General features: G+C 45.5%; 1 protein-coding gene across 1 annotated transcript in view; it reads right to left on the bottom strand.

The window, feature by feature from the left end:
* The window catches only part of LOC110532072 (semaphorin-3B), a 69,605-nt gene extending 45,000 nt beyond the window's left edge, over positions 1-24,605 (bottom strand). Inside the window, exon 1 of the mRNA XM_036987986.1 lies at positions 24,056-24,605. The gene's annotated coding sequence lies outside the window, so the exon portion shown is untranslated. The remainder of the gene's footprint in view (positions 1-24,055) is intronic.
* Positions 24,606-27,541: the final 2,936 nt, after the last annotated feature.

Below are 27,541 nucleotides of genomic sequence, written 5' to 3'. Positions count from 1 at the left end.
CCAGAGTTTGCAGTGTGCATGTGTGTCTATGTGTGAACATCAGTGGGTGTCGACGTGAATTGATGGGTCTCAAGTTAAATAAGAGACACTAAGCAGAAGAATGATGATGTTAACCCTTCCCCTCCCTGTGCCCTGCAGGTAAGTGGGACAGACAGGTGATGAGAGGCCCCAGAGTGGAGGGAGGGAAGGAGGAATTGGTGGAGGTTGGGAGGGAGGGAGGTGGGCTCTCACCTGTCCAGGGTGGGCTCTGCTGTATGTCAGTGTGTGAGAGGAGACCCATAGAGCCTATAAAAGTCAATCTCTTCTGAGGAAAGGGAAGGGTGTGTCTCTGTGGGATGGTATGCCTACAGTTTGTGGGTAAGTAAAGGAGCGGATAGGTACACTCTTAGATAAAAAGGTGCTATCTGGAACCTAAAAGAGTTATTCAGTTGTACCAATACACTCTAAAAACAAGGGTTCTTCTAAGGTCCTCAAAGTTCCTTGAAGAACCTCAGGATTGTTGGCTCTGAAAAATGCCCCCGGAAAGGTTCTTCCGAGAACCCCACAGGAGGAACTTCTTTAGTTGGTGTGGGTTCTTCCAGGACCCTAACTGCCCAACTGAAACTGGTTTTGAATTTGAGATGACAGCAGGTGCGGCACTTAACTGAAAAATGTAAAGATGTCCTCGATGTAAGGTAAGGTTTCTCCATTGTAGGATCTAAATTGATATTGTTTTAAGATGATACCATCTATCTTTTCATATTTGTGCAAATGGCAGTGTTGTTTGACACTTTGTCCCTTTTTAAACGTGTTTAGAAAAACAGAAAATGGACACAATTCAATGAATATCAATCAACAAAGAGGTAAGAATATGTTAAAGGCTACTGTATAGTTGCATTGGTTGCAGATGACTGAAATGTTTCTCTTTGTGTGTGTCTGAGTCTGCAGGTATACTGATGAGGAGTCACGCAAAGCTATGTACAATTGGTATTGGTATCTTGTGCAGATCACATGTATCATCTACAACTTTGGTTTCTCTAAACGCTTATAGGACTCCGTCACATCAGCCATCTTCCTCCTCTCTGACCTCTTCAACGAAAATCCCAGAGGCCTCTACACTATGGACAAGGTACAGTGCATTCGGAAAGTATTCAGACCCCTTGACTTTTTCCATATTTTGTTACGGCACACCTGTATTTGGGGAGTTTCTCCCATTATTCTCTGCAGATCCTCTCAAGCTCTGTCAAGATGGATGGGGAGCGTCGCTGCACAGCTATTTTCAGGTCTCTCCAGAGATGTTCGATCTAGTTCAAGTCCTGGCTCTGGCTGGGCCACTCAAGGACATTCAGAGACTTGTCCTGAAACCACTCCTGCGTTGTCTTGGCTGTGTGCTTAGGGTCGTTGTCCTGTTGGAAATAGTAAAGATGGTGCCGGTAAACATGGCAGCTCTGCCGCTATCTCTTAAGCAACTTGGCAACATATATTTTTTTGTGTGTGTGTTATTTATTACATTATTAGCCCAGAACGTTTTTTTGTGTTATTACATACAGACGGGAAAAAAAAACGTTTCAAATCAGAGCGACGGTAACTCACCAGCATTACAATGAGGAGTACGATTCTCGAATTGGATACTTTGTTCGTACCCACCAGGGCAATTGAACTTATCCCAGAGGCTGCTCCAAGACGCCACCGGCAGAGAAGAGCTATTCGGAGTGGACTTCTAGTCCGACTCAGGAGACACGCACAACACCCACCACTTCCGAGTATAACACTCACTAATGTTCAGTCTCCTTCCATATAGGAGACTGAATGTCTCTGATGTCTCCTTCCAGAGAGACATCAGGGTCTGTAACATACTTGTCTGAATCATGGCCCTTCTGGATATACTGTCCCCGTCCATATAGCCAGCTTAAATAATGTTTACATACTGCTTTACTCATTTCATATGTATATACTGTATTCTATTGAACTGTATTTTAGTCAATGCCAATCCGACATTGCTCGTTCTAATATTTATATTTATTAATTCCATTATTTTACTTGTAGATATTTGTGCATTGTTGTGAATTCTTAGATACTACTGCACCGTTGGAGCTAGGAACACAAGCATGTCGCTACATCCACAATAACATCTGGTAAAAATGTATACAGTATGTGACCAATAAAATTGGATTTAAACCTTCGCCCCAGTCTGAGGTCCTGAGTGCTCTAGAGCAGGTTTTCATCAAGGATCTCTCTGTACTTAGTTCCGTTCATCATTCCCTCGATCCTGACTAGTCTCCCACACCCTGCAGCTGAAAAACATCCCCACAGCATGATGCTGCCACCACCATGCTTTACCGTAGGGATGGTGCCAGTTTTCCTCCAGATGTGATGCTTGGCATTTAGGCCTAAGAGTTTAATCTTGGTTTCATTAGACCAGAGAATCTGGTTTCTCGTGGTCTGAGTCCTTTCGGTGTCTTTTGGCAAACTCCAAGCGGGCATGTGCCTTTTACAGAGGAGTAGCTTCCATCTGGCCACTCTACCATAAAGGCCTGATTGGTGGAGTGCTGCAGAGATGGTTGTCCTTCTGCAAGGTTATCCCATCCCCACAGAGGAACTCTGGAGCTCTTTCAGAGTGATCATCAGGTTCTTGGTCACCTCCCTGACCAAGGCCCTTCTCCCTCGAGTGCTCAGTTGGGCCAGCTCTAGGAAGAGTCTTGTTGGTTTCAAATTTCTTCCATTTAAAAATGGTGGAGGCCACTGTGTTCTTGGGGACCTTCAATGCTGCATAATTTTTTGGTACCCTTCCCCAGATCTGTGCCTTGACACAATCCTGTCTCGGAGCTCTACGGACAATTCCTTCAACCTCATGGCTTGGTTTTTGGTCAACAGTGGGACCTTACATAGACAGGTGGACTCTAATCAAGTTGTAGAAACAGCTCTAGGATGATCAATGGAAACAGGATGCACCTGAGCTCTATTTCAAGTCTCATAACAAAGAATACTTATGTAAATAAGGTATTTCTGTTTTTTTATTTTGAATACATCTGCAAACATGTTAATAAATGTTTCATTATGGAGCATTGTGTGTAGATTGATGAGGAACATCAATTTTAGAATAAGGCTGAAACGTAACAACATTTGGAAAAAGTGTTTAAAAACATCAAAAGTTTTTTTCATTCACATTTACAAAAAAAAACAAGGTATGAATACCGCCACGTGCACGTTTCCTTTTCATCATCTATTTGATTACTATTTTTTGGATTCACACACTTCACCCTCCCTACACCTCTGACGAATATAACAGGAAACCTGTTTAATCACCACGCACTGCAAAATCATTCTGGCTATGGACACGGAGAACATCAACACATTAACATCAACACGCCAGAGGATATAGCCATTGGACTTGGGGCTCCGCTGGGAGTTTACCTCTCTGACCTTTTACCTCTCTTTGGTTTATTCTGCTTTGCCACTAAAACCATTCTAAACACTGACATCTAAAATATTGTGTTATTGTTGCTACTGTTATGCGTAATATTATTAATAATAGGGGAGGGGGAAGTTAAAAAATGTACCCCAAAAGGGCCTTCAAAAGTTTCTTCGGGGATCCATTAAAATAGGTTCTTTGAAGAATCATTTTAAAGGGCTGTTTGAAGAATTTATAGCGGTTTCCCCAAAGTTTCAATCTGAAGAACCCGTAAAGGATACTCCGGGAACCCTTTCAGAGTGTAGGAGAGTGTAGGTAGAATCCTTTTAGTTCCAGGTAGAACCTTTTTGGGTTCCATGTAGAACACTTTCTATAGAGGGTTCTACTTGGAAATAAAAAGGGCTCTAACTGGAACCAAAAAGGGTACCCTTTTTTCTAAGAGTGTATGCCTGCATCTGGTTAGAATTTACAGTTACCGTAACAAGAGTTACATGATTATTTCTGGGAATGCAAATAAGAGTGTGTGTAGTGTTGCATGAGTTTGTTGAGAGGTATGTATGTGAAACTGACTGTGTTGTCAGATGACTCTGAACACCCCCCGCCCCCTCCCCCTACACACACCAACATTTTGGTAGGCTATTTGTTAGTCAACTTCTCTATAATTAGATACATGCAGCTTCTCTTCTGTCATTAATTGTTGCCCTAGAAGACTAAATAAACCCTTTCTTATCAGAATAATGTCATACAGTGACAGAATGAATGCTTCAATCTAGTTGACATCGGTAAAGTTAGTTCTCTCTTTCCTCTTTCATTGCTGTTTTTTTCGCACCGCAAAGACGTTTAGGCACCGCAGAGTAAATTCATTAACTCAACAACAAAAAAACTGGAAATATTTTCTGAGCAAAATGTTCAAATGATATCAGTTTGACTGGTTTTAAGTACACTTAAAGCCATTTAAACAACCCAACATGTTTCTGATAAGATTTCAGTTCGGCTTGGATGCATATTTTATGTGGTGGAAACACTATCAGCTTTTATATTGCTGATAAAAGATAGCACCTTTACAGACGATCCCTAACCAAGCATCCATTTTCTCAAGATTCTGAAAGAAATACATATTTTTTTCTCCACATCTGTTCCCGAGTCTAAATGTACATTTGGTGTGTAATTTTACTTCAAGAAGCCCTTCATTCTGCAGGAGTTAAACATGACTTAGTCGGGCACTGCTATCATCCTGTTTTACCATTTAAGTACATCTTTCAGAAGTATTAGACTACTGTTCTGGCCATTCTATTCATTTTCCAATCTCCATTTTACAGCTTTTCTCTTATTGAATTAAACTAAAAAAAACGTTAAAAAAATTAGCCCAAGTTCCCAAAAGTATTTTACGTGCTACAGTCATGCCCTAAAGCTTAGGCTACGCACTAACGGCAGATAAAAATTATACATGTATGGATTTTTAATGCATTGTTTTCTCTTTATTCAACCCGCCACCCCTTCATCCAAACAATATATCATGACCCTAAACCCACCCCGCCCAGCAGATATAACCACAGGGAGCGTGGGTTATGAGTCAAACCCCACATCACTAATGACCTCCAGTGGAAGTCATCATTCAGAGTACTAAAGGTCTATCAGGGGGGAGGTTAAAGGTGAAGGGATGCGATGTTTGTTTGGCTAACTCTGGGAGGATACACACTAGGACCTGCTCCCTCCACTCTATCAGACACCCACTCTGTCCATCCCAATTTACCACAGGGAACGAGGCGGAACGACAGGATGAACACAATGACCAAACTCAGGCTGGGAAGGGATATAAGCTGGGCTGGACTAGCCTGCGACAACACATCTCTAATCAATCTGTCGCTGTCCCCTCTCCTCCCTGTTCTCCCTCATTCCTCTCCTCCTCCTCCGCCCCAACACTTCCCAGTGCATCCGTCAGCGGTCAAATTCCTCACACAAGCAATCCATCGCAGACGCTGTCACACACGCGCGCGCACACGCACCCACTCACCCACCAACCCACCCACCCACCCACCCACCCACACACACACACACACACACACACACACACACACACACACACACACACACACACACACACACACACTCCCTGTCCCTTTAATCAGCCAGGGAATGCACGTTTCAGACGGTCGTCATCTCCACCCCAAACACACAGGCGCTCCTGCGGGCCATGTTTAATGAGCTTGGTCTCTGGTAGGGGTGTGTCGTGACTCTGGTAAACAAACTGGCGGTGAGGGACACAAAGGGCCCCTGTGTTTGGCCTCCCAATCCCCACTCATTGTCCCTTTCACATCTCACCGTCAAGGACCGCATGAAAAGACCCCGCACCACTTCCCTTCTCTTACCTTCCCTGGGCCCCCACCCTGAGAGAAAAGCATGTCTGTCTATATGTGAATACCCAGCTGCATAGCTGCCATGCTTTCTGCCCTGGGGAGCATGGACAGCACTTCAAACGCGGACAGGAACAAATAGACACTTAACGTAAATGGGTAAGTGTAAGTACTTGTGTTGTACCATCACTCACCCCACGTACAGCACCTGCTTTTCTACTGGTGTCAATAGTATGATGAGGTTATTCCACAAGTCTTTCTCATTATTTATTTCTCTCCTGCTCTCCAAAAGAACCAGCCCCCTTGTCCACCTACAGATGTAGGATGTCTTCATTTGATCACCCTGTTGCAGGAAATGCAACACTTGTAGTGTATTTGAGGTTTAAGAATGTTAGTAGCTTCCAATTAAAAATGTCAGACTTGATTTTCCTTCACAGAAAATGCATGGAGCCTTACAAAATGTCCATTAATTATCATCCACATAATAATTCACAATTCCCGTTGCTGCAGGATTATTTTCCTGCTGTAGACAACTGGCTCAAATTAAGACCCTACATCTGTACAATACCACCATATACAACAGAAGATTTTGCTGCCTGGATTTTATTATAACCTCTTGCTATTTATTTGTTCATATTAAGTAGCCTATAGTAATGATGTGTGTTGTTACTGTACTCCCCACCCCTCGGTCAATCCTCTCACCATGTCTCCGCAATGCAGGCTGGTCTCTGTAATGCTTCTTAGATTAATTTGCAAACAGAAAGCTTGATATGCATTTCTTTGCTGTTGCTGTGTAAGCTCTTAGTAGCAGAAACACAAACACGTATGTACATTATACACACACACAGCTAATGTAGGTCTAATACACGTAGGTAAACGGACCCCAATGTGATTACTGTCAATACATGTGCCTGTTCACTATTGTCTTTTCGAAGCCCTCCACATCCATTGCTCTCAGGCAAATACCCACCTCCACACACACAAACACACACACACACACACACCTCAAAAGGGCCCTCCGTCCCTCCCTCTCAATATAGGGTTCACCTTCAGAGAGTCTGTTTCTGCTGGCTGCAGCTGGGTACACTAAGCCCTCTACTGCTGCTTCGGCTTACACTGAAATAAATGTGTGTTTCTCTCTGAGTGTGTGTGTGTGTGTGCTCGTGTACACTCAGGGTGTGTCTGACTGTGACAGAGAGAGGAAGAGGTAGAGAGCGATTGAAATGAAGGAGTGGGGGTGCTGCTTTATCAGGAGGAAAAGACAAATAAAAAATGTGGCATGATCCCCCCCCTCCTGGGATGGGATCTATTAGCAGGCAAGAAGTCTGGGAGAGAGACTGGGAGTCTGGGAGGCTGGGAGAGAGGCTTGGATAAGGGCCCAAAAGCCATCTATCTACTCACCAGCCACGGCCTGGGCACATTCATTACGCACCACCATCACCCTATGCACACACACTAGGGTTTAATATTTTCCTGTTATTTTACAAATGTCCTATCCCGAGAATAAATCACTTTTCTCCTAGGTAACCCGGTATTTCCCGCCAAAACCGGAAGTGTCATTCAAAAGCATTATGAAGCATATAAATAGGCCTATATCTGGATTTGATTAGAGCTTGGATTGAAAATTCAAACCCGATGCTACCTGAGCCTGATGAGCCATACATTAAATACATTTGATGAGCCCTACAGTAAAGACATGTAATGAGCCCAAGCCCAAAATAGTCTAAATGATTGTGTCGTTATCCAATACATATATGATACAGTCTACTGCACATTACACAGGGGAGAAAAACATAAAAGCCCATAGATGTAGCTAGCTACAGTTGAAATCGGAATTTACATACACCTTAAGCCAAATACATTTAAACTCAGTTTTTCACAATTCTTGACATTTAATTCTAATAACAATTCCCTGTCTTAGGTCAGTTAGGATCACCACTTTATTTTAAGAATGTGAAACGTCAGAATAATAATAGAATAATAGTAGAGAGAATGATTTATTTCAGCTTTTATGTCTTTCATCACATTCCCAGTGGGTCAGAAGTTTACATACCCTCAATTAGTATTTGGTAGCATTGCCTACATTGTTTAACTTGGGTCAAACATTTCGGGTAGCCTTCCACAAGCTTCCCACAATAAGTTGGGTGAATTTTGGCCCATTCCTCCTGACAGAGCTGGTGTAACTGAGTCAGGTTTGTAGGCCTCCTTGCTCACACACGCTTTTCAGTTCTGCCCACAAATTTTCTATGGGATTGAGGTCTGGGCTTTGTGATGGCCACTCCAATACCTTGACTTTGTTGTCCTTAAGCCATTTTGCCACAACTTTGGGATCACGGTTGGGATGGTGTTCCTCGGCTTGCAAGCCTCCCCCTTTTTCCTACAAACATAACAATGGTCAATATGGACAAACAGTTCTATTTTTGTTTCATCAGACCAGGGGACATTTCTCCAAAAAGTACCATCTTTGTCCCCACCGTAGTCTGGCTTTTTTATGGCAGTTTTTGGAGCAGTGGCTTCTTCCTTGCTGAGCGGCCTTTCAGGTTATGTCGATATAGGACTCGTTTTACTGTGGATATAGATAATTTTGCACCTGTTTCCTCAAGCATCTTCACAAAGTCCTTTGCTGTTGTTCGGTGATTGATTTGCACTTTTCGAACCAAAGTACATTCATCTCTAGGAGACAGAACAAGTCTCCTTCCTAAATGGTATGACGGCTGCATCGTCCCATGGTGTTTATACTTACATACTATTGTTTGTACAGATGAACGTGGTACCTTCAGGCGTTTGGAAATTGCTCCCGAGGATGAACCAGACTTGTGGAGGTCTACAATTTATTTTCTGAGGTCTTGGCTGATTTCTTTAGATTTTCCCATGTTGTCAAGCAAAGAGGCAGTGAGTTTGAAGGTAGGCCTTGTAATACATCCACAGGTACACCTCCAATTGACCCAAATTATGTCAATTATCCTATCAGAAGCTTCTAAAGCCATGACATAATTTTCTGGAATTTTCCAAGCTGTTTAAAGGCACAGTCAACTTAGTGTATGTAAACTTCTGACCCACTGGAATTGTGATACAGTGAATTATTAGTGAAATAAACAATTGTTGTAAGTCTATAAATAATTGTTGGAAAAATGACTTGTGTCATACACAAAGTAGATGTCCTAAATGATTTGCCAAAACTATAGTTTGTTAACAAGAAATTTGTAGAGTGGTTGTATAAACTAGTTTTAATGACTCCAACCTAAGTGTAAGTAAACTTCCGACTTCAACTGTATATGCTCTCTTTGGTAAATACTGTAAATTAAACTAGCTCCAATAGGCTAATCTTTTTTTAGTGTGAACTGAATTACTGTGCTAACCATGATAAGGCAGGGAGAAAACATGCGATTTTGGTGTAGCACATGCAGCCTACAAAGTTACAAGACAGTATAGGCCAGCAAATTAGATTTGAGTTTTAAAATAAAATAGGCCGTATTTGTATAATTAGTAGGCTAATGCATATATAGGCTACCTTTCATAATATTTCCCCTAATATTAATAGCTGTCACGGCCGTTAATAAAAGAACTGGACCAAGGTGCAGCGTGGTGAGCGTACATTTTCGCTTTTTTTCGAAATGACGCCGACAAAACAATAAACAATACAAAACAAACCGTGAAGCTAAAGGCTATGTGCCATCAAACAAAGTTAACCTCCCACAAACACAGGTGGGAAAAAGGGTACCTAAGTATGGTTCCCAATCAGAGACAACGATAGACAGCTGTCCCTGATTGAGAACCACACCCGGCCAAAACATAGACATAGAAAATCATAGAAACACAAAACATAGAATGCCCACCCCAACTCACACCCTGACCAAACTAAAATAGACATAAAAAGGATCTCTAAGGTCAGGGCTCAACAATAGCCTACCTCCTCTTTCTCTCTCTACTGTTGCTTCATTCCTTCCTCGCTTTCAACAGTTAATTGAAATTGTTGTCCTTATTTTCATCATTCTAATGACATCCTTGAATAATATTGGACTAGAATTAGATGCAGAAGGCTTTCACATCACTTCACGAAGATTGAACAGTTATGGGTCTGAATAAATAACTGCTATAGCCTATCGCCATCGGGAGTTCGTTCTTCTTTCAAACTACCCCTGAGTTCTATTGGCTGCTGTATTTAACATTCAAAAAACAAGAGCAAACAAGAGCCCCTTTTCGAATAGTCTATTGGTATAAGAAATACAAAAAAAAAGAATGTCCAGCAAGCTATTCTAGCCTAGCTTTTCCTGCATGGGACTCCAAGAGCTAAGGACCGTTTTTTTTAAAGGAGAAGAGGCCAGCGGAGCACAGCTGTGTGCGTATTGCGCAAGAGACAGAGGCTATAAGTTAGAAGCTTATTATGCATAACCCATCATTCATTAGCTAAATAGAAGGCTAATATTGCATTACGTGTGTTAACTGGAAGAGGTTGTCTAAGACATCTATATATAGGGATATATGTCAATCTAGAACAGGAATATCTATTTTCGATGCAATTTGAATGGAATTGATGGAGAGAGAAAGACTGTGAGAGAGTGCTCGTGTGCGCACTGATTTAAAGCTACGATATTCGAGGGATAGGCTGTTTTAATACTCGGCAGCTGCAATTAAATTTAAAAAAAGTTATTAAATAAGGTGACCCCCGAAAGAGATGGGTAAATTAGACACACATTCTGTATTTCTATTGCTATTGCTGTAGCATTGACACAAGAAAAAAAGTTACCATGATGAGATGACAGGTCTACATGCAGTGTTCCATACATACTCCATAGGGTTGTCTGTCCCCACCCTGAGAGCTGATGATTCATCATGAAGAGGCCTTAGAGAAGCCAGATTTAGACATTGAGTATAATTTAACAGTTCCATTTCACTCCATGCTGTTCATATGAATAATTTATCATAATTGACGGGTTTCTGGCAGTTATTCATCGCGGGATAAGGAAGCGGTTTTGGGTGGTAAATCCCAGTAAATCTCGGTAACCGGGTTCCCGCTATTTAACCCTAACACACACACATATAAATGCATTTCACACTTAAACGCACTCACACATACACACAAACACATGCGTGAGCGTGCACACACACACACACACACACACACACACACACACACACACACACACACACACACACACACACACACACACACACACACACACAAATCACACCCCATCACACAGGACTGTTTGGATAGCACAGACTAGAATATGTTCTGGAATTCATCCAATGGGATTGAGGAGTGCACCACCTCAGTCATCAGCTTCATCAATAAGTACATTGTTGATGTCGTCCCCACAGTGACCGTACGTACATATCCCAACCAGAAGCCATGGATTACAGGCAACATCCACATCGAGCTAAAGGCTAGAGCTGCCGCGATTGAATCCTACTACACTGGCTCTGATGCTCGTCAGATGTGGCAAGGCTTGAAAACTATTATGGACTACAGAGGGAAACCCAGCCGCGAGTTGCCCAGTGACGCAAGCTAAATGCCTTTTATGTTCGCTTCGAAGCAAGCCACACTGAAGCATGCATGAGAGCACCAGCTGTTCTGGATGACTGTGTGATCACACTCTTGGTAGCCGATGTGAGCAAGACCTTTAAACAGGTCAACATTCACAAAGCTGCGGGGCCAGAAGAATTACCAGGACGTGTACTCAAAGCATGAGCGGACCAACTGGCAAGTGTCTTCACTGACATTTTCAACCTCTCCCTGACCGAGTCTGTAATACCTACATGTTTCAAGCAGACCACCACTGTCCCTGTGCCCAAGGAAATTAAGGTAACCTGAATAAATAATTACCGCCCGTAGCACTCAAGTCAGTAGCCATGAAGTGCTTTGAAAGGCTGGTCATGGCTCACATCAACACTATCATGCCAGAAACCCTAGACCCAATCCAATTCATATAACGCCCCAACAGATCCAAAGATGACGCAATCTCAATCGCACTCCACACTGCCCTTTCCCACCTGGACAAAAGTAACATCTATGTGAGAATGCTGTACATTGACTACAGCTCAGAGTTCAGCACCATATTGCCCACGAAGCTCATTGCTAAGCTAAGGACCCTGACTAAACACCTTCCTCTGCAACTGGATCCTGGACTTCCTGACGGGCCGCCCCCAGGTGATGACAACAAGTATGCCACGCTGATCCTCACCACTGGGGCCACTCAGGGGTGTGTACTTAGTCTCCTCCTGTACTCCCTGTTCACCTCATGACTGCGTGACCTGACACTACTCCAACACCATCATTAAGTTTGCTGACTACACAACGATGATACAGCCTATAGGGAGGAGGTCAGAGACCTGGCAGTGTGTTGCCAGGACAACAACCTCTCCCTCAATGTGAGCAAGACAAAGGAGCTGATCGTGGACTACAAGAAAAGGTGAGCCGAACACCTTAACATCAACGTGGTTGTAGTGGAGCGGGTTGAGAGTTTCAAGTTCCTTGGTGTCCACTTCACCAACAAACGACCATGGCCAAAACACACCAAGACAGTGGTTAAGAGTGCACTACAACACTTTTCCCCCCTCAGGAGACTGAAAATATTTGGCATGGGTCCCCACATCCTCAAAAAGTTCTACAGCTGCACCATCGAGAGTATCCTGACCGGTTGCATCACCGCCTGGTATGGCAACTGCTCAGCATCTAACCGTAAGGCTCTACAGAGGGTAGTGCATAAGACCCTGTACATCACTGGGGCCATGCTTCCTGCCATCCAGGACATATATACTAGGCGGTGTCAGAGGAAAGCCCCCGAAAATTGTCAGAGACATTGTCATAGACTGTCATAGAAGTCATAGACTGTTTTCTCTGCTACCGCATGGCAAGCGGTACCAGAGCGCCAACTCTAGAACCAAAAGGCTCCTTAACAGCTTCTACCCCCAAGCCATAAGACTGCTGAACAATTAATCAAATGGACTATTTCCATTGACTATTTGTTTTGTACACTGCTGCTACTCGCTGTTCATTATCTATGCATAGTCACTTCACCCCTACGTCCATGTACAAATTACCTCGACTAACCTGTACCCCCGCACATTGACTTGGTACCGGTAGCCCCTGTGTATAGCCTCGTTATTGTTATTTGATGGCAGGGGAGAGGAATGTGGTTGAGAGAGAGGGAGGAGGAGTAAGAGAGAGAGGCAGGGCGGGAGGACATGGGCTCTGATCCAGAGCATCTGGGGAACAACAGTGAGTGAGAACACAGGTGGCTAGAGGAAAGACGAGTAAAGAGGAAGGAGCACATTAATGGAAGAGATCTGCTCTGCTTGTCACTACTTCCATATTCATATCTTCTATTCCCCCTTCTATACCCCACTGTGTTTTCTTCTCATATTCACAGCTCTTCTCTCCCTCCCTCCACTCTTTCCCTCTTTATCCTCCTCTGTTGTTCCTACATCACCCTCCCCTCATCTCTCCCCTTTCCCCTTTCCCCTCCTCCTCTCCCTCTCATGGCCTTTGTTCTGTTATGATGGCTAGGTGCAGCTGATGGTTCTTGTATCAACCCGACACCAAACCTATGCCTCTGACTTCCCTTGAATCTTGCCTCTGAATACCAACAGCTGTAACTTTGACTGGCACTGCCACAACAGGATGGGAAGGAGAAGAGAGAGGACTGGGTGGAATATCAGGCCTGAATGGGGAAGCTGAATGGGCTTATCCTAGAGAGGTGTGAGTATAGTGAGTGGAAAATATTGAACTGCATAGTGTGAGGCTCACTGAATGAAATACCAGACATGCCGCAAGAGCATGCATATGTGTGTGTGTGTGTGTCAGCCTGCATTCATTTCCTACCTACGTGTACTGAGAGGTTTACTGTGAGTTGTCGCACACCAAACTATAAAAAAATTATGCAGTTGCACGCTTATACACTCCTTCAGCTCTGTGGTAGGCCAGTGTGTGTGTGTGTGTGTGTGTGTGTGTGTGTGTGTGTGTGTGTGTGTGTGTGTGTGCGCATGTGCGTGTGCGTGTGAATGCATGTGTGTGCGTGTGTATTTGTGTGTGTGTAAGCATGAGTGTGTATTAGTATGTGTATGTTGTCAGTATATGTGTGTATGCCTTTCGGCTGGTGGTACCAGTGTGACAGGCGAGGAGTGATGGGTAAGGCACATGCACATGCTCAGCAGCATAACAGCAGGCGTGGCTGTTTCGTTATCAGGCAGGCACCCAGCAGAGCAGCCAAAATCCCCTCTCTAAGCCCCCGAGGTGGGCGAGATCTCCCTCTCCCACAGCCGTGGGGGATAACTAGGGGGGGGAGACTCGTTACTTTCTCACCTTCTACTGTAAAGCCATCTACATCTCCTCTCCTTCACCTCTGGCTTTTTCCACGTGGTAGAGGGGATGGATGCTCTCCTGCAGCCTGAACCACACACACAAACACACACACAAACACACACAAATACACACACACACTGCCGCATACAGGATGCATGCACACATGATGCTGCCACATACAGGATGCATGCACACATGATGCTGCCACACACAGGATGCATGCACACATGATGCTGCCACATACAGGATGCATGCAAACATGATGCTGCCACATACAGGATGCATGCACACATGATGCTGCCACATACAGGATGTTTTTTTTAAACCAAGTTTGCTGTTCACTTGCGCTATATTAGATGGAAGGGAGTTCCATGCACTCATGGCTCTGTATAATACTGTATGTTTCCTTGGATTTGTTCTGGACCCGGGGACTGTGAAAAGACCCCCTCTGGTGGGGTAAGTGTGTGTGTCAGTGCTGTGTGTAAGTTGACTATGCAAACAGTGTGAAATTTCCAACACATTATTTTTTCTTATAAAAACAAGAAGTGGCACAGTCGCAAAACACCCGTCTCAACGTCAACAGTGAGGAGGCGATTCCGGGATGCTGGCCTTCTAGGCAGAGTTGCAAAGAAAATGCCATATCTCAGACTGGCCAATAAAAATAAAAGATTGAGATGGGTAAAAGACTCTGGACAGAGGAACTCTGCCTAGAAGGCCAGCATCCCGGAGTCGCCTCTTCACTGTTGACGTTGAGACTGGTGTTTTGTGGGTACTATTTAATGAAGCTGCCAGTTGAGGACTTGTGAGGTGTCTGTTTCTCTATCTAGAAACTCTAATGTACTTGTCCTCTTGCTCAGTTCTACACCGGGGCCTCCCACTCCTCTTTCTATTCTGGTTAGAGACAGTTTGCTCTGTTCTGTGACGGGAGTAGTACACAGCGTGGTGCGAGATCTTCAGTTTCTTGGCAATTTCTTGCATGGAATAGCCTTCATTTCTCAGAACAAGAATAGACTGCCGAGTTTCAGAAGAAAGTTATTTGTTTCTGGACATTTTTAACCTGTAATCGAACCCACAAATGCTGATGCTCCAGATACTCATCTAGTCAAAAGAAGGACAGTTCTATTGCTTCTTTAATCAGGACAACATAATTGCAAAAGGGTTTTCTGATCAATTAGCCTTTTAAAATGATAAACTGGGATTAGCTAACACAACGTGCCATTGGAACACAGAAGTGATGGTTGCCACAAGCCCGGGACAATCCACGGTCCCAGCCACATCGCCCTCAAAAAAACCTGCTCGCTTGATATGCAGGTAGCTAGCAGATATGCTAGCTGCTACACCAAGCAGCTCCTCAGACTCGGCCTTGGTAAGCAGGATGACTGGACAGATAGTAGCGGTCCCAGCAACTGAGTCGCTGGATCCAAACTCAAAAGGTAGCTAGCTAGTAACCAAACTTTTTCAATAGACTTTCAAAACAATAAACTTTCCAAAACAGCAAACCGAGCTCTCCCTTGTTACGCTTTCCGCGTTCAACAGGAAGTGATTTGTTGTGGCGGGCTGCTCCGATGCGGTGACAGACAGCTCTGCACGTTAAGGCAGACGATAGAAGAAGCAGAGGTGAAGAAAGGAGGGGAAAGACGCATGAGTGTCCAAGACAAGAATGTATTGTGACTCCAGCCTGCTAAAGAGCGCCTCATCCACCCGCCCCTACACTCCAGACTGTTAAGTCCATGTTAAAGTCACTTGACTCCGTCGCACTGAGCCCACAGAAGTCCACACCGGCCGCTATGGTTGATATACATATTAGAGAGAGAGGAAGATCTAAAGATGCTAAAACACTGTTCTGGGCTGTCTTTACCCTAAAGATTCTGATTCTGAACTCAGATTGGCCCTTCTGGCCTCTGCCCCCCCCCCCCCCCCCAGGCTACTGTGAATCAAATCAATATCAAATCAAATGTATTTATATAGCCCTTCGTACATCAGCTGATATCTCAAAGTGCTGTACAGCCTAAAACCCCAAACAGCAAGCAAAGCAGGTGCAGAAGCACGTTGTCTAGGAAAAACTCCCTAGAAAGGCCAAAACCTAGGAAGAAACCTAGAGAGGAACCAGGCTATGAGGGGTGGCCAGTCCTCTTCTGGCTGTGCCGGGTGGAGATTATAACAGAACATGGCAAGATGTTCAAATGTTAATAGATGACCAGCAGGGACAAATAATAATAATCACAGTAGTTGTCGAGGGTGCAGCAAGTCAGCACCTAGATTATGTCAGTTGGCTTTTCATGGCAGATCATTAAAAGTACTCTACCACTCCTGCTGTCTCTAGAGAGTTGAAAACAGCAGGTCTGGGACAGGAAGCACGTCCGGTGAACAGGTCAGGATTCCATAGCCGCAGACAGAACAGTTGAAACTGGAGAACCCCACATGGTTGCACTGTGGTGATGATCTCATATTACTAGAGGACTAGGACATTTTCCTGGTTAGGTCACGTGGTCAGGGAAAACTGATCCTACTGTACCTATGAGACTGTGTTAATTACACAGTGATTGTAACCAGGGTAAATCAAATGATGAGCAGGTGATTATAACCAGGGTAAAACAAAGGATGTGCAGGTAATTATAATCAGGGTAAAACAAATGATGAGCAGGTAATTATAACCAGGGTAAAACAAAGGATGTGCAGGTGATTATAACCAGGGTAAAACAAAGGATGAGCAGGTAATTATAACCAGGGTAAATCAAAAGGATGAGCAGGTGATTATAACCAGGGCAGAACAAAGGATGAGCAGGTAATTATAACCAGGGTAAAACAAAGGATGAGCAGGTGATTATAACCAGGGTAGAACAAAGGATGTGCAGGTGATTTTAACCAGGGTAGAACAAAGGATGAGCAGGTGATTATAACCAGGGTAGAACAAAGGATCAGCAGGTGATTTTAACCAGGGTAAAACAAAGGATGAGCAGGTGATTATAACCAGGGTAAAACAAAGGATGAGCAGGTGATTATAACCAGGGTAAAACAAAGGATGAGCAGGTGATTATAACCAGGGTAAAACAAAGGATGAGCAGGTGATTATAACCAGGGTAAAACAAAGGATGAGCAGGTGATTATAACCAGGGTAAAACAAAGGATGAGCAGGTGATTATAACCAGGGTAAAACAAAGGATGAGCAGGTGATTTTAACCAGGGTAGAACAAAGGATGAGCAGGTGATTATAACCAGGGTAAATCAAATGAAGAGTAGGTGATTATAACCAGGGTAAAACAAAGGATGAGCAGGTGATTTTAACCAGGGTAGAACAAAGGATCAGCAGGTGATTTTAACCAGGGTAGAACAAAGGATGAGCAGGTGATTATAACCAGGGTAGAACAAAGGATGAGCAGGTGATTTTAACCAGGGTAGAACAAAGGATCAGCAGGTGATTTTAACCAGGGTAGAACAAAGGATGAGCAGGTGATTATAACCAGGGTAGAACAAAGGATCAGCAGGTGATTTTAACCAGGGTAAAACAAAGGATGAGCAGGTGATTATAACCAGGGTAAAACAAATGATGAGCATGTGATTATAACCAGGGTAAAACAAATGATGAGCATGTGATTATAACCAGGGTAAATCAAATGATGAGCAGGTGGTTATAACCAGGGTAAAACAAAGGATGAGCAGGTGATTATAACCAGGGTAAAACAAATGATGAGCATGTGATTATAACCAGGGTAAATCAAATGATGAGCATGTGATTATAACCAGGGTAAAACAAATGATGAAGCTTATGTAAATGGTAATCTAATTTCGTTCTGCAGTCAACCGAACTGTAAATCTACAGGAGACAGCACATTCAGATGGCTTAATACTACTGAGAGAGCACCAAACACACACACACACACACACACACACACACACACACACACACACACACACACACACACACACACACACACACACACACACACACACACACACACAGTTTACATGCCCTGTGCACACACACACACACACACACAGTTTACATGCCCTGTGCACACACACACACACACACACAGTTTACATGCCCTGTGCACACACACACACACACACACTCACATTTGAAATACTTTATTTGAATTCACCAATCAAATTGCCATCAAAAAAGTATCCAAACATTTCAAAGGTCCCTGTATGCATGGTACTCAACGGTACAGAAAGCACCTCCTTCTCCAAATAGCTAGGTTGCCCACGACAGCTGAAACAGAGTAGTACCTAGCAAACTGCTTTGCCCTAGTTTTTGGCAAGCCTCCAATTTGGAGGCAACTCACTGTAAGCTTGTGTACGTGGCCGAGACAAATATCAGCGTCACCAGCTTGCACCTACACCCGAGGCTGTCCAAGCTTGCCACGAGGAGCATGCATACACATGCACGTGTGCGCAGACACAGAGTTACATGCACTGTACACACACACACACACACACGCACGCGAATGAGTACCTTACACTCATCAGGAGTGAATATCATATCAAATGCCTGTATTGTTATATATATATTCGACTTGATTGAAAAAAAGCTGATAACATTTGAATGATTACAGCATTTCGCTTTTTATGTGAACGAGAGAACAACTTTAGTCCCCTCCTGCAACAGCAAAACAAGTCTATATTTCAAGAGAGCAGCAGCACTCGTACATATTTCAAGCAAAGAAAACTGACATTGCTACCTTCTATCTTTCTTCCTCTCCATCTGTTCCTCTCAGTCTCTCTCTTTTTCTCTGTCCCCCTCCTTTCCTCCTTCTCTCTCTCTCTCTCTCTCTCTCTCTCTCTCTCTCTCTCTCTCTCTGTGATGTGCAGGGCTGTAGCGATGGTCTGACTTTTATTGAATTGAGGGTGTGGGGTGTGTTTTGCAGTTTTCAAAGCTAATTTCCTGCAATTCTCCACGTTTCGCCATGATTTATGCCATACTAATACGATATCTGAGTGAGAGTGACTGTCACGCCCTGACCTTAGAGAGCCTTTTATTCTCTCATTTGGTTAGGTCGGGGTGTGACTAGGGTGGGTACTCTAGTTTTTGTATTTCTATGTTGGCCTGGTATGGTTCCCAATCAGAGGCAGCTGTCTATCATATTTTTTGTGGGATCTTGTGATTGGCTGGTTGCCTGTGTGCACGCCATAGCTTCACGTTTTGTTTGCTGTTTATTGTTTTCGTACGTTTCACAAATCAAATATGTGGAACCCAGATCACGCGTGCTTAGGAGGAGAGGGTATCCTGGGCCTGGTAGGATATCCAGGAGGTCAGGATATCCTGGACTTTTATTTTTTTATTTTTTATTTCACCTTTATTTAACCAGGTAGGCTAGTTGAGTACAAGTTCTCATTTACAACTGCGACCTGGCCAAGATAAAGCATAGCAGTGTGAACAGACAGCAACAGAGTTACACATGGAGTAAACAATAAACAAGTCAATAACACAGTAGGGAAAAAAAAGAGTCTATATACATTGTGTGCAAAAGGCATGAGGAGGTAGGCGAATAATTACAATTTAGCAGATTAACACTGGAGTGATAAATGATCAGATGGTCATGTGCAGGTAGAGATACTGGTGTGCAAAAGAGCAGAAATGTAAATAAATAAAAACAGTATGGGGATGAGGTAGGTAAATTGGGTGGACTATTTACGATAGACTATGTACAGCTGCAGCGAACGGTTAGCTGCTCAGATAGCAGATGTTTAAAGTTGGTGAGATAAAAGTCTCCAACTTCAACGATTTCTGCAATTCGTTCCAGTCACAGGCAGCAGAGAACTGGAAGGAAAGGCGGCCAAATGAGGTGTTGGCTTTAGGGATGATCAGTGAGATACACCTGCTGGAGCGCGTGTTAGGGGGGGTGTTGCCATTGTGACCAGTGAACTGAGATAAGGCGGAGCTTTACCTTGCATGGACTTGTAGATGACCTGGAGCCAGTGGATCTGGCGACGAATATGCAGCGAGGGCCAGCCGACTAGAGCATACAGGTCGCAGTGGTGGGTGGTATAAGGTGCTTTAGTAACAAAGCGGATGGCACTGTGATAAACTGCATCCAGTTTGCTGAGTAGAGTATTGGAAGCCATTTTGTAGATGACATCGTCGAAGTGGAGGATCGGTAGGATAGTCAGTTTTAATAGGGTAAGTTTGGCGGTGTGAGTAAAGGAGGCTTTGTTGCAAAATAGAAAGCCGATTCTAGATTTGATTTTGGATTGGAGATGTTTGATATGAGTCTGGAAGGAGAGTTTACAGTCTAGCCAGACACCTACGTACTTATAGATGTCCACATATTCTAGGTCGGAACCATCCAGGGTGGTGATGCTAGTCGGGCGTGCGGGTGCAGGCAGGGAACGGTTGAAAAGCATGCATTTGGTTTTACTAGCGTTTAAGAGCAGTTGGAGGCCACGGAAGGAGTGTTGTATGGCATTGAAGCTCGTTTGGAGGTTAGATAGCACAGTGTCCAAGGAAGGGCCAGAAGTATACAGAATGGTGTCGTCTGCGTAGAGGTGGATCAGGGAAGAGCAACATCGTTGATATATACAGAGAAAAGAGTCGGCCCGAGAATTGAACCCTTGTGGCACCCCCATAGAGACTGCCAGAGGACTGGACAACATGCCCTCCGATTTGACACACTGAACTCTGTCTGCAAAGTAGTTGGAGAACCAGGCAAGGCAGTCATTAGAAAATCCGAGGCTACTGAGTCTGCCGATAAGAATATGGTGATTGACAGAGTCGAAAGCCTTGGCCAGGTCGATGAAGACGGCTGCACAGTACTGTCTTTTATCGATGGCGGTTATGATATCACGGCTGAGGTGCACCCGTGACGGGCTCGGAAAACAGATTGCAGAGCGGAGAAGGTACGGTGGGATTCGAGATGGTCAGTGATCTTGTTTGTTGACTTGGCTTTCGAAGACCTTAGATAGGCAGGGCAGGATCCCCCTCTTCAAAGGGGGAGACACCCTGGACTGTCTGTAACAGTTTGTGTCCAGGGTGTCTCCCCCTTTGAAGAGGGGGATGACCGGGGTAGCTTTCCAGTCCTTGGGGATCTCAGACGATATGAAAGAGAGGTTGAACAGGCTGGTAATAGGGTTTGCGACAATGGAGGCGGATAGTTTCAGAAATAGAGGGTCCAGATTGTCAAGCCCAGCTGATATGTACGGGTCCAGGTTTTGCGGCTCTTTCAGAACATCTGCTATCTGGATTTGGGTAAAAGAGAAGCTGGGGAGGCTTGGGAGAGTAGCTGCGGGGAGGGTGGAGCTGTTGGCCGAGGTTTGAGTAGCCAGGAGGAAGGCATGGTCAGCCGTTGAGAAATGCTTGTTGAAGTTTTCGATAATCATGGATTTATCGGTGGTGACCGTGTTACCTAGCCTCAGTGCAGTGGGCAGCTGGGAGGAGGTGCACTTGTTCTCCACGGACTTTACAGTGTCCCAGAACTTTTGGGAGTTAGAGCTACAGGATGAAAATGTCTGCTTGAAACAGCTGGCCTTTGCTTGGGAAGAGATAACGGCAGGAGACGAAAGCCTTCCATGGAAGCAGACACAAGCGGTGAAGGAAGGACAGCGACGACGCCGAGGTTCGCGGCCACAGAGTAAGCCCAAAATGTTTTTTTGGGGGGTGGAGGAATGAGGAATGAGCCAGAGACCGTCAGGGAGTCGAAGGAGGAACTCAACGAAAGATTCCGGAGAGAGGTGTTGGCGATGAGAGTGCTGCAGAGCGGGCGTGCTGAGAAGCGAGACACCAGTCCGGTGTCATCTGCACCAGTTTCACGCATCTGGCCTCCAGGGCGCCTCCCCAGTCCGGTATGTCCTGTGTCTCCTCCACACACTCACCCTGAAGTGTGTGTCACCGTTCTGGTACAATTTGTGCCGGTTCTACACACCAGGTCTCCAGTGCGCCTCCACAGCCCGGTACGTCCTGTGCCAGCTCCCTGCACTTGTCGTGCAAAGTGTGTCATTGTTCCGGTACAATTTGTGCCGGTTCTAAGCACCAGGTCTCCAGTGCGCCTCCACAGCCCAGTACATCCTGTGCCTGCTCTCCGCACTCGCCCTGAAGTGGTGTCACCAGTCCGGTGCAACCTGTGAGGGTTCCAAGTCCAGAGCCTCCTGTGAGGGTTCCCAGTCCAGAGCCTCCAGCGAGGATTCCCAGTTCGGAGCCACCTGCGAGGGTTCCCAGTCCAGAGCCTCCTGTGAGGGTTCCCAGTCCAGAGCCTCCTGGATCCACGGTCCGGTTCCTCCGGCGAAGATCTACGGTCCGGTTCCTCCGGCAACGATCCATGGTCTGGTCCCTCCGGCGACGATCCATGGTCCGGAGTCTCTGGCGATGATCCACGGTCCGGTTCCTCCGGGGGCCATTCCGCGGTCCGGTTCCTCCGGCGACGATCCCCGCACCAGAGCCGCCATGGAAGCTGACGTCCCGCACCGGAGCCACCGAGGCTAGATGCCCACCCGGACCCTCTCCTATAGAGTCAGGTTTTGCGGCCGGAGTCCACACCTTTGGGGGGGGGGGGCGGGGGGGGGGGAGGGGTACTGTCACGCCCTGACCTTAGAGAGCCTTTTATTCTCTAATTTGGTTAGGTCGGGTGTGACTAGGGTGGGTACTCTAGTTTTTGTATTTCTATGTTGGCCAATCAGAGGCAGCTGTCTATCGTTGTCTCTGATTGGGGATCATATTTAGGCAGTCTTTTCCCACTGGATATTTGTGGGATCTTGTGATTGGTTGGTTGCCTATGTGCACGCCATAGCTTCACGTTTCGTTTGCTGTTTATTGTTTTTGTACGTTTCACAAATAAAATATGCGGAACCCAGATCACGCTGCACGTTTCCAACAACGATCGTGACAGTGACTAACAAAATTGGTTGGTAATTTGGCCATGTTTACGAGAAGTTTAGATTTCTGGCTAGACTAACTAGACTAATTAACCAATCTAAAATGTTTTAACTAACATGGGCTAATTGAGTGACTGTCAAGAGGAAAACTGCTGATTCACAACCAAGTTTTAATATTGCACCTTATGTATTTACACACACACACACACACACACACACACACACACACACACACCTACACACACACACACACACACACACACACACATAAAAGGAATGCAATAAAATAAAATAAATTACACAGGTCCGGACCTCCAAAGTGATGGCCCGCACTCACACAGCACCTCAAGGACAGACAAAAGCAGAGACAGAGAGAGAACGAGAGAGAGAGAGAGAGAGAGAGAGAGAGAGAGAGAGAGAGAGAGAGAGACTGACACAAACCACATAGATCTACAGTAGATACCTCCAAAGAGACACAAGTACAGAGTCTACCGTTTAGCTCAAGTGCTCCAGAATGTTCAGTCAAATATTCAGGGGGAGATGTGGTCTTTGAGTACCAAGGACACTGGGTTAAAAGGGCGAAGGTCCCTGTGGGATTATTGGAGATCACAGATAAAGCAGATCTGTTTCAGATATTAGCTGCCTGAATGTACTCTGCGCTACTTTAGAGAGGCAGAGAAAGAGAGGAATAAGCTCCCTTCGTTCAAACGAGCCCTTTACAAAACGTGCAGAAAGGAGAGAAAAGCCCGAGCTAAATGAGATTAAAGTGACAGCGTGTGGAGGGATGGGTAGGGACGGAGGGACGGGGGGGAGGGAGGGATAGGGGGAGGGAGAAGTGGGGTGTACTGGATTTCAGGTGTTGAGAGATTATTCTCTTTTTTGTTCCGCTGGTCACTCTCATAAGAAATAACCTGAACAGGCAACTGGAAATCTGTACTAAATGTGTTTACTTTTACTGGGACTGACTTGATCTTTGTGCAAAAAGCACCACTTGGCTATGAGCAGGGCAGCCATACGTCTATAAATCACCCACCAGTACACTGACCCGTCCACTCACACTCACACAAACAACCACACACACACTCAGCTTCCAACAACTGTTCAGATAACAGACACTTTAAATTGCACAGATAACTATGATAAACAACCCCCCCCCCCCCCCCTCCCACAGGGAATTAAAGGAAGGGAATGTCTTACCTTTGTACTGTCTTGCTATCTGTGTGTTCCTGGCAATGTGGCGCTCCTAGGTCCGTGATTCTCTGCCCGTGACAGGTGCCATGGTGTAGCAGTAGAGTCCAGAGTAAAGAAATGTAGAAAGAATCTCTCCCGCTCTCTCTCGCTCTCTCTCTCTCTCACACACTCTCTCTCTCTCTCGATCTCTCAGAGTTATTCCCGCTGTGAACGATCCAAATCACCACAGAGACCGTGCATGAGTGTGTATGTGTGTGTAAGTGTGTGTGTGTGTGTGTGTTGCTCCAAAGGTTTCGAATTCCAGAGTCCTGAGCTAGTGTGTGTCCCCTCTCTTTTTCTCTCTTCTCCTTTCTTTTTTCTTTCTCTCTCTCTGTTCGGGGCTGGCTTCTCAGGACTGTAGGGGAGGCGAAGACCAGTCAGGGGGTGGGACAGCGCAAAGAGGCTCTCTCAGACAATCTTTCGCTCTCTCTCCCTTTCAGCCTTTTGGATCTTTCTTTGACTGATACTCTTTCACTCTCCCACTGCTCAACGTTTCTCTCTCTCGATCTCTCTCTCTCTCTCTCTCTCTCTCTCTCTCTCTCTCTCTCTCTCTCTCTCTCTCTCTCTCTCTCTCTCTCTCTCTCTCTCTCTCTCCCTCTTTCTCTCTCTCTCTCTCTCTCCCTCTCTCTCATGGTCCAGAGGTAAAGTCCTCCCCCGCTCCTTCTCGCTCTCCTTCCCTCTTTCTTCCTCTATTTCTGTCATTTCCTCCCTCTTTCACCCTCCCTAGGTCCCACATGTTAATTTGCTACATGTGGCTCTTTGATCTCTCTGTTTCTGCTCAGTGGTGTGAGTGACTGAATGCTGTGATCTCTGTGTGGCTCTATGTGCATTGTAGTTCCAGGGTGGAAATGGCAAATGTGGCATTTGGAGTTGTTGGACTGAGACTGAGGGTAAGAGTTAGGGGAAGTTAAGTGACTGGCACTGGGTTGGAGTCCAGGTCTGGGTCTCTGTGTCTCACTATAAGTCTTTCAAGAGGTAAACCATTAACCTTGTTGTTCACAGTCAACTTGGAGCCACAGCGACACATTAACTACACACACACACAGACACACACACACACATTCACTCACAGTATTCTATACTCTCATTTACTGTATCTCTCCTCAGACATAGGGGCGCGGCACAGTATCAGTAGCTAGCCAATCTGACACATATACACCACGACACGCACACACACCTGCTACAGGGACGTACACACGCTGCCGACAGGCTGGCGTCTCACTGGGACCGGGCAGACGCCCATCTTTAGAGGGTGTGGAGCGAACCAGCCAGAAATGCCAGTCAACAGTACTCATTATCACACACACACAACAAGGTCCTTGGGGACAGAGGCCACACTAAGGCTGATAACCTAAACGTGAGTCCTGCTGCTCTTACAACTCAAGCAGCTGGTCTTGCCCATAAGCAGAGTTTACAGCAGGGTTCATGACCACATTTGGAGTGGCCTAGGATCTATTTTCAAACACAATGTCGTAGAATAGTGAGCAGGGAGAAACACCTGGCCTTGAGCATGAGAGCTTGGACCAGCAGGTGTTCGTGTGTGTGTTCGTGTGTGTGTGTGTGTGTGTGTGTGTGTGTGTGTGTGTGTGTGCGTGCGTGCGTGCGTGCGTGCTTGCGTGCGTGCGTGCGTTCAAAGTAGGCCTACGATATCCGACACCAGACTCGGGGACGATAAGCTGTAAGGACCACTGATGTCACAACTCGGACGTAAGCGTGTGAACGTGTCACACCACCGTCCCAATCAACACAATCACAGCAAAAGCATGGCTTTCTATCCCGACCACACACGCAGACACAGCCATGGCGGCCTACGTTTTTCTTCAGTACGGCTAATTGAAGTATTTTGAGGCGCATTCTACTTTGGGTTTTCAATGCTATCCCTAATCGTGCTTCATTTATCTGAATTGATTTGCGAGGTTTTTTGTGTGACCCGTGCCGTAACTGTTAATACTTGTTTGATTGATTTAGTCCTAATATGGTCTGTTGTTCCAGAGGCAGACATGTCCCCCATGGCTCCAGACCCAACCCGTACCGCTTCATCCAGCTCGACCGTACCCGCTCAATACTCCGGCAACACCCAAACCTTTGCACAAAGGAGCCAGTCTCAACCGACTCCCTCCCTCTTTCAATTTCTCTCGACCACCTTTCGCTCTCCCTCCCTCTCTCTCTCCCTCCGTTGATATATTCAGGGCCTCAATAAGCAGACTTCTCAACCCAGCAGTCCGTCGTCAACACTGATGTCTGTCTGTCTGTCTGTCTGTCTGTCCGTCCGTCCGTCCGTCCGTCCGTCCGTCCGTCCGTCCGTCCGTCCGTCCGTCTGTCTGCCTGCCTGCCGGTTTGAGTCAAAACCTACAGGACAGTAGCTTTGCGGGAACAGGATTGGAGAGGCCTGCTATAGACTCTCAGACACTCATGAAACACACAAAGGTCTCAGGTACGCTTGACTTCTTTCTGCCACCGTAGTCAGTGAGTGAGGGTGTATTGAAAGAGGCACAGAGGGAAGTCTCACACTGTATAGCTGCCCGATAACATCCCACATCCCAAGCGTTGTATGAAAAAGACACGTGTACAGCTATTATCCCCCGTCATTGGTTGACATGTTTATGCCTACCGTTTACCCTCTTTCCACCCCACACAAACTTTACCAAGGGCATTCCTTCCTCATTCTCTCTCCCTAAAGTACCATCCTCTCCAGGACTCATGTTTGCCTCCTATATGAATATTTAACGTCTGGACTTAAAAAGGCTTGCATTTTACACATCAAACACTACCCTCGCCGTCTCTCCCTTACAAAGGCCCAGGACTGGCCAGTGAGAAGGAGAGAGAGGAGCCGTCTCAGAATCTCAGATAGAACTCGTCATGAATGATTCATGTAGCGACCGCGGAGGAGAGGAGACTCTCTTTATAGCTCACAGCCATAATATCGCTATTGAACTGACAGAAACCTACAGAAGTAACAATAACGTGGTAGCTACAGTATGAACGTTTTGGGATACGTGTCTGTGGTTGCTGTGAGAGCAAGGTAGTGTCCCTATTCTTTTTACGGTGCACTACTCTGACCGGGGCCTATTGGACTCTGGTCCAAGTAGTGCACAAGGGAATAGGGTTCCATTTTTTGGGATGAAACAGAAATCAGAGGAAAGACTTCGGAGTGTAAAGTTGACCAGCTGTGACCTTGTGGGTTCACATTCCCACCCTAAAGGTCTTTGTAGCCAGATTGTGTTTAGCTGAGTTAGTAGAGTGTTAGTGCCATCAAAGACCCTCCAGGCTTTTACAGCTTTGGCCATTCCACAGCTGTGTCTCTGAGAAATCACGCAGGTGGTCAACAGCTTCCTCCTGGACTGGATGTGTGTGTTCTCAAAAAGAGGATGATGGAAATCTGAAATACAGGTGTGTGTGTGTGTGAGAGAGAGGGAGAGAGCAAGACTTTTAGAATGCGTGTGTATGTGCAGT

The sequence above is a fragment of the Oncorhynchus mykiss genome, chromosome 9 (assembly GCF_013265735.2).
Source record: "Oncorhynchus mykiss isolate Arlee chromosome 9, USDA_OmykA_1.1, whole genome shotgun sequence".
Classification (NCBI taxonomy): Eukaryota; Metazoa; Chordata; class Actinopteri; order Salmoniformes; family Salmonidae; genus Oncorhynchus; species Oncorhynchus mykiss.
This window is presented reverse-complemented; position numbering and strand designations above follow the sequence as displayed.